Source organism: Megascapheus bottae, chromosome 11, assembly GCF_031878675.1.
Source record: "Megascapheus bottae isolate mThoBot1 chromosome 11, mThoBot2.hap1, whole genome shotgun sequence".
Lineage (NCBI taxonomy): Eukaryota > Metazoa > Chordata > Mammalia > Rodentia > Geomyidae > Megascapheus > Megascapheus bottae.
In genome coordinates this window covers 59,911,968-59,923,179 of record NC_143519.1, presented here as the reverse complement: position 1 = coordinate 59,923,179, position 11,212 = coordinate 59,911,968, and the positions used below count along the sequence as shown (strand labels likewise).

At 37.2% G+C, this 11,212-nt stretch overlaps 1 long non-coding RNA gene across 1 annotated transcript; it reads left to right on the top strand.

The window, feature by feature from the left end:
• Window positions 1-1,253: 1,253 nt before the first annotated feature.
• Window positions 1,254-9,524, top strand: LOC150057224 (uncharacterized). Its single transcript, XR_016537071.1, has 3 exons — window positions 1,254-1,308; window positions 7,404-7,457; window positions 9,448-9,524. It is a non-coding gene; the product is annotated as an uncharacterized LOC150057224 (long non-coding RNA).
• The last annotated feature ends 1,688 nt before the right edge of the window (window positions 9,525-11,212 follow it).

Here is an 11,212-nt window from a genome sequence, read left to right as displayed (position 1 = left end):
AGTCTTTTACCATCAAGTAAGGGTTGGAATTTTATGTGAAAGGCAAATATTACTAAATAGCCAAAGCATGTCTGTGTGTTAGTTTCCACATATATTCTGTAGTTTAAGGTGAATAACTCATGAAGTACCAATCCTATTATGAATCAGAGAGGCTGGACAGACAGAGGAAGCAAGGAAGGGAGAGAGGAAGCAGAAATGTAGATGAATGATCAGCTCAATTTCCTTCATAGCAAGGGAAACGGAACATCAGGAAACTCACAAAAACAGTGTAAACAGTGCTTTAGGGTCATAGGAAAAGAACTCCTTGTGAATCTTGCATAGGTTTTTATTTGGCACAGGTAGTCATTTCATTGGAGAGAGAGCCCTCATTTCTAGGAAATACCCCTTTACATATATAGTACATGTAGAGTTCGTTTTCTGGGTATTATAGCAATTTGAGAAGAAAAGTCTCTTTAGGAACTTCCATAGTATTTGACTGTGCATAAATTAATGGTTCATGTTGATAATGAGGAGCAGAATACACATAGATTGACAGATGAGAGCCATTTGTTGTCAGATACTCAAATGTAGACAGACGTGTAGAAAGCTGTACAGAGACTAAGTACCATGTTTGTGGGAACCCCTTGGAAGGTCAAGGAAGTGAAATTTTTCTGTGCCATTCCGTGTTTTCACAAATTGGGTAAAGAATTAAGGCTCCTGTAAGGAGAGGGAATTCTCAATGTCCTGGTGAACAATGAAGTGTTCTCTGTTTCTGGCCTGCCTCCCCTTGGTCCAATCTGAGAGTAAGTCAGTAAAAAACATCTAGGATTACTGAAAGTAAGGAGGGAATAGAAGGAACAGAGGAAGCAGAATATTAGCTATGATCTCAGGTTGAGTTCCCTTGAAGTGTATTGTACTGAAATTCATACAAGATGTCAAGAGGTACTGTGGTAGGGGTACTGGGAAAAATTCTCTACCTTGCATGAAACCGTTCCATATTTAATTTCCTGAACAGATTCAACTGTATTTCTGTGGTAAAATGAAAATACTGCTTTTCATTTGGTTCTGGTCTGTTAGTTCACACCGGAGTACCAGAGCAAAGAGCTAGAGGGAACAGAGGAGCTGGAGATGGAGCTGTAGCTCAAGTGGCAGAACCTGTTCCTAGGATGAAGGCAGTTATGGTTTTAGTACCCAGCCTTGTAGAAAAGGTTTGATTTCCTCTACAGTTTCCAACTCAATTTTCTGTGTCTTTTTTTTTTTTACTTCACTTTTTAGGGATGACACAACGTTAACCGCCATTGCGGTTTGTGAATCGAGCATTAACATTTGGTGAGTTATCTGTCATCTGAATGTAAATTCATTTGTGGTGTGAGTTTAGTACACAGTCTATATGACAGCTGATCGTTGTCTTCATTATTCCTCCTCCTGTATTGAAACTAAATAGAAAATGACAGCATCTGGCAGCAGATACTTGGTCATGGTCTACTGTGAATTCAAACATAGCAACCGTATCTTTCTTTACCTATTCTCTACCTTATTTACTTATTGCCTACATGCAACTTTTACTGAGCCAATGGAGGTAAGAATCACAGTCAGGCACAGTGAGGTGGTCTCCGTGTTTCTGAGGTGAAAGAGCTGGTGGGCCTCTTTCATTCTCCAGAAATCTGATACTTGGACAGGCCCACTGACAGTTATGATGTGAGTCCAGCTTCTAGGCTGTTGTTCCTGTCCTTTGGTGAGAAGCAGTTAAGAATACAGCCAAGTATGTGAAAAGAAGGAGGGACAAGAGCAGACTTAGAAAGCTGAAAATCAGATTGTATAGTGGATTGATTTCTTCTGAAGTGAGTTACATGTACAAATGAACTAACACATACCAATAAACAGTGTTTAGGTTTACTAAGAGAGAAAAATTATTTGACCATGCATAAAAGCTTTCTTTTGTAGAGGTAAAAATATAAGTTCCTGCATACGAATTTCCTTTCTAGGGAAAAAAATGGAAATACCTTGTTCATTTAGCTAAATATGTGAAAGTTTCAATTTCTACAAATTTGTCAGTGTTAGATTAACTTACTACCTTGAGTAAAAAAGTAAAACTATGATTGCACATGGTATTTGACTGTATATAATTGAATTCTCTTTAGCTTGGATAAAAATGACCCAACAGAATTTGGGACAGAAGAATTCAAGCAAAGGTCAGATATCTATAAATAGAAAAACATACATAAATATATATGTTATGAAACAGACTGATCATTTCTGGGTAGTTTCCAAATATTGTCAGTGTACCTTCTGTCTGTCATATTACTCCTTTTCATTTTGATGAGTAAATGAGAAATGAGTTGCAGAAAATGTTTTCCTATTTTAGGGAGCAGTGAAGGAAAACTCCTAACCCCCCCCCACATTGCCAGTGTATGAGATCCTACTACAACTGGTTGTGTTCCTTTGGTTTGGTGGCAATGACATACAATCCTTTGCATTTATTTCGTGCCATAACAGTTTCTTCACAGGTGAAGAAATACAAGTGTCAGATCAAAGTGACTACAAGTTTGTTCGGGTCTTTCCATATTTTGTTGGCTATGTCCAGTTCTTTGATGGGTATACTCTTTCTCTATATCTATTCTTTTCATTGTGAACTTCATGCCAACTTTTCAAAACTGTGGTTCTAAGGTTTGTGACACTGTGAATACTTTATGGACACCATTTATATTGTATAGACAGATGACTCCCCGGCATTATGACAAGCTCCTTACTGCTCACACCTGTGAATACAGGGTTCGTGAATAAATTTATGTTTGCAATGAAAGAGCTAGGAGACTAAGAGAGTGTGTGTCCACATGTGTGCGGTAGTGGGGCTCCAAATCAGGTTTCAAGGATTAATCTGTTTTCTTGCTTATCATTGGGCCTCTGCTTCTTGATCCACACATGAAGTGCACCCTTTTGTTGATTCAGTGGAGATGTACTTCTGCAGAAAGGAATACCCTGGAAGGCTTTCTATTGCTATCCTCTCTTATTTGCCCCGTCTGTAAACCAAAGGTCTGCACATCTATCTAAAATTCTGTTGAAAGCCTAATGGGAAGGGTCATTATCAGGCAAGCCTAGGCATGAAGTATCAACATGCCATGATCATGGGAGTAGCAAGGACAGTGCTCTGAGTTCTGACCTCAGGAAAAGAAGGGTTGACAGAGACAGAAGACCTAGACACATAGTACATTTGACAGACCACCTGTGTAGAAAAACAAGACCACAGTTTTCTAACCCGGTAGTGTTAGAACATTGTATCATTTCCTCCCACATTTTCCCACTTAATTTTTATATGTTTTGATATGTCCACAACAAGGACAGCAACTTAACAACTGTTATTGTTCCTTCAAATGAAGACATAAGTAGTGTGCGAGCTGATTTTTTTTTTTTTGGTCGTGACAAGGTATAGAGGGGTTACACTTACATTCGTCAGGTAATAGGAAGATTACTTGTCACAAACTGATTCCTCTTTTTCATATTTTTTCCCATTTCTTTTCCCCACCCCTCCCAATCATCTTGTCTTCCCTCCTTTCCTTTCCTATTTCAAATAACCAAATAAGAATATATACAATATACCAGATAATAAAGTCAGATACAATCCCAATAGGAAATTAACCATAAAGAGGAAAAAGGAAAAGAGAAATAACATAGTACCTTATAAACAACAATCACACAAAATAAAGCTCTTGGTTCCATTTTTTAAAGTTCCTTTCAGTTAGTGTAAATTGATTTTTTTGTCATCAAGTGATAAATCAGAATTGGATGGTGGTGACTTTTGAGGATACAGAGGACTACCTATGAATATCATATGTAATCCAGATGTGTTTTGAAACTAAGCAGGATATGAAGAGCAGATCAAAAGAGAGTGGTTCATGGAGTGCTGTGATGTCAAGAACTAGCACCTAGAATCCCTAGGTGCCTGTCAGCTACTCACAATGAGCCAAGGTCGCAGGGAATCCTTTTCTGAAACAAAAAGGTACTCTCATTTGTCTGTAGTTCCCAGGAGGTAAGACACTGATAAAACACCAGCACAATGCAAGGGACATTTCACAATCCCTCTACCCACACTGGCAACGCCTTATCTCTGACTACTATTCCATCTTACACATCTGGAATATCAGCTTTACTACCATATCAAAGTTAGTGTGTTTTGCAATCGTATCAATATTTTCCCATTTCCTTTAAGTAAGTTAAACTTTCTTCCTTGGTTTATCAGTCCTCTGATTGATCAATTACTTATCAGTTAACTTTCATATCTAATATAATCTCTAATACCTTTAGTATTTTTGTAGCTCTATGTCCTTAAATAAGATACACTGCTGCTGTCATTCTGGCCACTCAGCAGGCAGAGATCTGAGGATCACAGTTCAAAACCAGCCCTGGCCTGTGAGACTCTGTGAGTCTCTTACCTCCAATTAACCACTAGCAAAACCATAAGTGGTGCTGTGACTCTAGGGACAGGTAGTAGTAGTCTTGAGCTGAAGAGCTCACAGAAAGAGCCGAGGCCTAGTGTTGAAGCCACATGAATTGAAAAAAGTAAGATACACTTTTGATTTCAATTTTGTTTTTCGATTTCTTCAGACTAGGTTAGTAGCTCAGCATCTGATCTTCTGATAGAATATATATTCTTCAGCTAAAAGATGAAATGTTTTCAAGTGTCTTCTAAACAAATTTGGACTGTAGTAAACTTTGATGTTTTTTGATTGATATTTTTTGTCTAACTGATCTTTCCTTACTAGCAAAGGATAGAATGCATCTAATGTCATTCAAGTGTATGTCTCCTTGAAGATTTCATGCTGTTGGTTTTATAGAAGAGCAGTTTCCTGCACTATATACCTATATTGTTACAATGACTATTCATGGTTGTTGTTTTTTTGTCGGTCCTGGGGCTTGAACTCAAGGCCTGGGCAATGTGCTCGGACTTTCTCAAGGCTAGAGCTCTTCCACTTAAACCATAACACCATTTCTGGCTTTTTTCTATGTACATGGTACAGAGGACTTGAAACCGAGTCTTCCTGCATGCTTGGCCAGCACTCTACCACTAGGCGAACCTCCCTTCCCCCCCTTTTAATACACTTATTTGAAATAGAGACGAGGAGGGGGAAAACAAGATGGGGTTTCTATTTTTGTTAGTTTTATATATTTTAACCTGAGTTCTCCATAAAGAAAGTCTAGAGACAAGCACTTATGACTAATTTCCTTCTTTGGGAATAACACCTCAGAAAAGCAGAAATCAGGAGATATCTATGCTGCCATGGTTGTTTATTTGATATAGTTCACAAAATTTCCTGCCAGTCTTGATACTTTTTCACTGTTTACTGTGCTTTTCTTTTAACTGTGTAACAAGAATTTTCTGTCATTGCTTACATTTGATTGTTTTCCAGAAATAAATTCCTCCATTCCATACTCACTCATGAAATGCGTGTTTAGTGGGCAGTGTATCATTGAGTCAAGGTTAAATTCATTATATTTAAACCATTAAAACCATTGGCATCTTTCATTAAAGAGAATAGTCCTTATCACCCAAATTCTGCTTGATCATAAGGGACATATTGTTCACATTTCTTTTTCTTTACTGTATCCTTGTTTCTTTCCTCCTTTGTTGTTTGGAGAAAGTGTAGAGAAAGTTTTATTCTCTTCTTCTTTGTGTATCTGGCCTATCAATTTACTCTTTACTACTGGCAGTAGTTAACTTAATGAGCAACAGGAAGCATATGGTTAAAAGACTTAATAATCAGTAAAATCTGTGTAGGTGCAGAATTTACACTCTAACTTTCCAAGTGATATATGCCTTCATGTGCATATATGGTAATACTAAGAAACTGTTGTTAAGTGAGGGACAGTTCCACTATTAGTAATCATTAACAACATACTTTCATTCGAATCAAACTGATGACCTAGCTTCATTTATCTACTGATTTTAATTACTTATATGTATACTGAAGTATGAAGTATCAGCGTTATAGCAGTAGAGAAAATTGATCACTTCATGTATAAAGTAGGTAGCTATTTGACTGAAAATGTAGAGTATAGTCGTGCCTTATGACGAGACTTTCTTATCCTGGAAGAAGTGTCTGTAGAATGTTATGTGGGATCTAGCATTGAAATGTGAGTTCAAATCTAGGAAGACTCTCTGAATATATATATATATATATATATATATATATATATATATACATATCCACACATATTTCTAAAGGGAGCATGAAGGAAAGAAATATATTTGTGCGTACACCAACAGATGTCAAAATGTGAAATAAGCAGTATTGGAAGCAACTAAGACACAGGCATGACAGCCCAGCTACTGAGAGACAAATGCACATCTTTCTTCCTTCTTTATAACAACTAGGGTAAAAGAGGAATAGGTCATGAGGAGAATTTCTTCTAGTCATTATGTCAGCTACACTTCCCAAGATGTTACAAATGCAGTCAACCAAAGGATAGAATCCTTTCTGGAACAAAGCAGTGGCATTCTAAATAGGAATATCGGCAGGAAACCCTATGAGATTCTTATTCAGTTTACTTCCCGAAAGCCAGAAGTATGGCTCAAGTGGTAGAGTATTCATCTTAATAGAGAAAGCTAAAGTAGAACACCCAGGCCCTAAGAGGAAACCCAATAGTACCTGCAGAGAAACATAGTAAGAAAGAGAAAGAAGGAAGTCCACCTCCCTAGCAGAGACAGTCACATGCTTGATGTGAATGGATGGAAAGAGATATTCCAAGAATGGCACCCAAAAGGAAGCAAATGTAAATGTACTCCTATCTGGCAAAGAAAACTTGAAAGTATTACAACATGAAAGTCATTTCATTTTGCTAAAGACACTGTAATGATTAACAACAAAAAGGCAACTAATCCTCAATGCACCCAATTTGACACAACAGACATCGCTGAACATAAATGAGTTGATGGATCCCAACCATGTTAGATCCTTTCCAAAGAATCCTCAAGAAAGCAGATTTAACTGAAGACCCAGAGCCAAAGGTAGCACATATCTGCAGAATATTCCATCCAGCAGTCCCAGAATAAGTATCATCCAGGCAACCCCAAGCTTTCCCCAAAGGAAATAATATTTAGAGCATAGAGGCAGTATTATTCTCTTTTTTCCTTTTCCTTTCTCTAATACTCCTCCGTAGTAATTCTTCAAAGAGGTTTCTTGGCAGAGTCTAAAGGAAGTCTTAACAGGACATATAAGAAAAGATAATGTTACCATGTGCTATCATACTATGGTGGAATTCAACTAGAAATAGACATGGAAGTAAACAATAGAAAAAATTAAAATACATAGAAATGGAACAAAAATCTGAATGTTTAATGGGTTATGGAAGAAAGAAAGGAGGGACATGTAATCAAATGTAGAAAATCATGGGAGCCTCTGACTATATATTTTGGTTTCATTCTTTAGCGATATTTTATCTGATACCTCAACTGAACTTGACAAAGGAACCAACAATGAAGGGTAAGGTCCAAATAAACATACAATGTCACCCATGTGTATTTATGCATATTTACATGTATGTAAGTACAGTCATCCATGAAAGGACAGTCACAGAAAAGAAAGTAATTGAGATTAGGGACCTGTAAGTATAGATGACAATTGAAGGTCTTTGATATTCTTCTAATTTACTTTGGCCATAATATCAGTAGTTCCTTTCTAAAATGTTAGCTATTTCTAAGAAGAAATATCAAGAATGTTTCTTGTTCCTAATCTATTTTAATGGCCAAAAACAATTTAATGTTTTGCTGTAAGATTTAGCAGGTTAAGAAACTTCTTTCTATTGAATTTGTTTTCTCTAGCTAGAGGATGGTTCTCTCCCTCTCCCTCTCTCTCTTCCTCCCTCTCTCCCTCCCTCCGTTCCTCCAGAATGAATGAGTAAAGGCTGGTCATTACTGGGTTTTAATTTGATATGTATTATCCAAAAATGCCTTACCTCTAAGTTCACGTTCAGGCCTAAACAAAAATTTACACAGTTATGTGCTGGATGTCTATTTCAAGAGATGGTGATGAAAAGACCAGAGAATCTTTTCATGCCGTATTCATCCCTGATGTGTCTCCTTCAATTGCTGTGGGAAGGAGACTGGTTAAAATATAATGACTAGGATATCAGATGTTCATGGGAGACGTGACAGCTGAAGACACCTCCCTCATACCATTTGTGATTTATTTAGGGGATGAGAAGGCTTTTACCATCAAGTGAGGGTTAGAATTTTATGTGAATGTGAAATACTACTAAATAGTAAAAGCATGTCTGTGCGATCATTCCAACATATATTCTGGATATTAATGCGAATAACTCATGAAATACAAATCCTTTTTATCACTCAGAGAGGCTGGATGGATAGAGAACAATAGTGCCAGCATGGAGGGAAGAGAGAAAGCAGAAATGTAGGTGGTAGATCAGCTTGATTAATTCCATAGCAAGGGAAATGGAAGATAAGGAAACCCATAAAAACAGTGCTACCAGTGGTTTAGGAAAAGAATTTGTCAGTCTTGCATAAGTGGTTGTTTAGCACAGGTGAACATTTCATTGAAGTGAGAGGCCATATTTTTAGGAAAGCACACGAAATACCCCCTTGCATATACAGTATATGTAGAGTTAGTTTTCAGGCAGTTATAGCTATTTGGGGAGAAAAAGTAGGTTTTGGAATTCTCACAGTATTTGACTGTGTGCAATTTAATTATTGATGTTGATAATAACTAGCAGGATGCACATGGATGCACACAAGACAGCCCTAAGTGGTCAGATACCCAAATGTCGACAGACTTGTGTAGAAAGCTGTACACAGACTAAGCACCATGATTGTGGGAACCATTTGGAAGGTCAGGGAAGGGCAATTTTTTGTGCCATTCTTTCTTTTTGCAAATTGGGTGAAGGATTGAGACTCCAGAGGAGAGGGAGTTCTCTCTGTCCTGGTTAGCAGTGGAGAGTTCTCTGCTTCTGGCCTGCCACCCATTGGTACTCTCTGCAAGTAAGTCGGTAAAGACATCCATGATTGTTGAAAATAAGAAGGGAATAGAAGGAACAGAGGAAGCAGAATATTGGCTGTGACCTCCCGGTTGAGCTCCCTTGAATTGCATTGCATTGAAAGTCATACAAGATGGCATTAGGTACTGTGGTAGGGGGAACAATTCTTCTATCTTGTGTGAAAACTTTACTTTTCTAAGTTCCATGTTTAAGTTCCTGAAGAGATTCAAATCCATTCTATTGTAAAATGGAAATACTGCTTTTCATCTAAGTACAGGTCTCCTACTTCACACCATAGTACCAGAGCAAATAGCTAGAGGGAACAGAAGAGCTGGAGATGGCGATGTAGCTCAAGTGGCAGAGCATGTTCCTCAAATGAACACAGTTATGGTTTTAGTACACAGCCTTGTAGAAACAGTTTGATTTCTTCTAAATGTTCCAACTGATTTTCTGTGGCTGATTTTCTATTATTTTATTTTTTAGAGATGACACAGCATTAACTGCCATTGCAGTTTGTGACCCAAGCATTAACATTTGGTGAGTTGAATTTTCTGTCATCTGAGTGTAAATTCACTTGTAGGGTGAGGTTAGTACCCAATCTATATGACAGCTGATCAGTGTCCTCATGTATCCTTCTCTTGTATTGAAACTAAATTGAAAATGATAGCGTCAGGCAGCAGATACTTGGTCATGGTATACTGTGAAGTAAAACATAGTAACCGTATCCTTATTTACCTATTCTCTACCTTATTTACCTATTTCCTACATGCAACTTGTACTGAGACAATGGAGGAGAGAGTCCCAGTCAGGAACAATGAGGTGGTCTCAGTGTTTCTGAGGTGAAAATGTTGGTGGGCCTCTTTCCTTCCCTAGAAATCTGGTACTTAGTAGACAGGCTCATTTTCAGGTATGATGAGAGTCCAGCTTTTAGGCTGTAGTTTCTTGTCTTTTGGTGAGAAGCAGTTAAGAAATCAGCCAAGTTAGTGACAGGGAGAGAGAAGAGCAGACTTAGAAAGCTGAAAATCAGATTGTATAATGGATTGAGTTCTTCTGAAGTGAGTTGCATGTACAATTAAACTACATGATACCAATAATCAGTGTGTTAGGTTTAGTAAGAGAGGAAAATTCTTTGACCGTGCATAAAAGCTTTCTTTTGAAGTGATAAATATGTAAAAGTTTCCATTTCTACAAATTTGTTAGTGTTAGGTTAACTTACTACCTTAAGTAAAAAAGTAAAACTATGATTGCACTTGGTATTTGACTGTATATAATTTAATGCTCTTTAGCTTGGATAAAAATGATGCAGCAGAATTTGGGACAGAAGAATTCAAGCAAAGGTCAGATATAGACATATAGATCAACGTGTATAAGTATATGTTTAGGAAACATATTGATCATTTCTGGGAAATTTCCAAGTATTGTCAGTGTATCTTCTGTCTGTCATATTATTCCTTTTTCATTTTGATGAATAAATGAGAAATGAGTTGCACAAAAGTGTTTTGCTATTGTAGGGAGCAGTGTATTAGGTTTACTAAGAGAGAAAAATTCTTTGACCATGCATAAAAGATTTCTTTTGAAATGATAAAATGTAACTCCCCTACCCCAAATTAAATTCCTTTGTTCATTTAGCTAAATATGTAAAAGTTTTGATTTCTACAAATTTGTTAGTCTTAGATTAACTTACTACACTGAGTGAAAACGTAAAACTATGATTGCACATGGTATTTGATTATCTATAATTTAATTCTCTTTAGCTTCGATAAAAATGACCCACCAGATCTTGGGACGGAAGAATTCAAGCAAAGGTCAGATATCTACAAGTAGATAAACATACATAAATATAAATGTTATGAAACAGATTGATCATTTCTGGGTAGTTTCCAAATATTGTCAGTGTACCTTCTGTCTGTCAGATTGCCCCTTTTCCATTTTGATGAGTAAATGAGAAATGAGTTGCACAATAGTGTTTTGCTATTGTAGGGAGCAGTGAAGGGAAACTCCCACATTGCCAGTGTATGAGATCCTACTACAACTGGTTGTGTTCCTTTGGTCTGATGGCAAAGACACAGAATCCTATGCATTTATTTCCTGCCATAACAATTTCTTCACAGGTGAAGAAATACAAGTGTCAGATCGAAGTGGCTACATGTTTGTTCGGTCCTTTCCATATTCTGTTGGCTATGTCCAGTTCTTTGATGGTTATAGACTTTCTGTAGGCCTAGACCTTAAATTATACATATTATTTTCA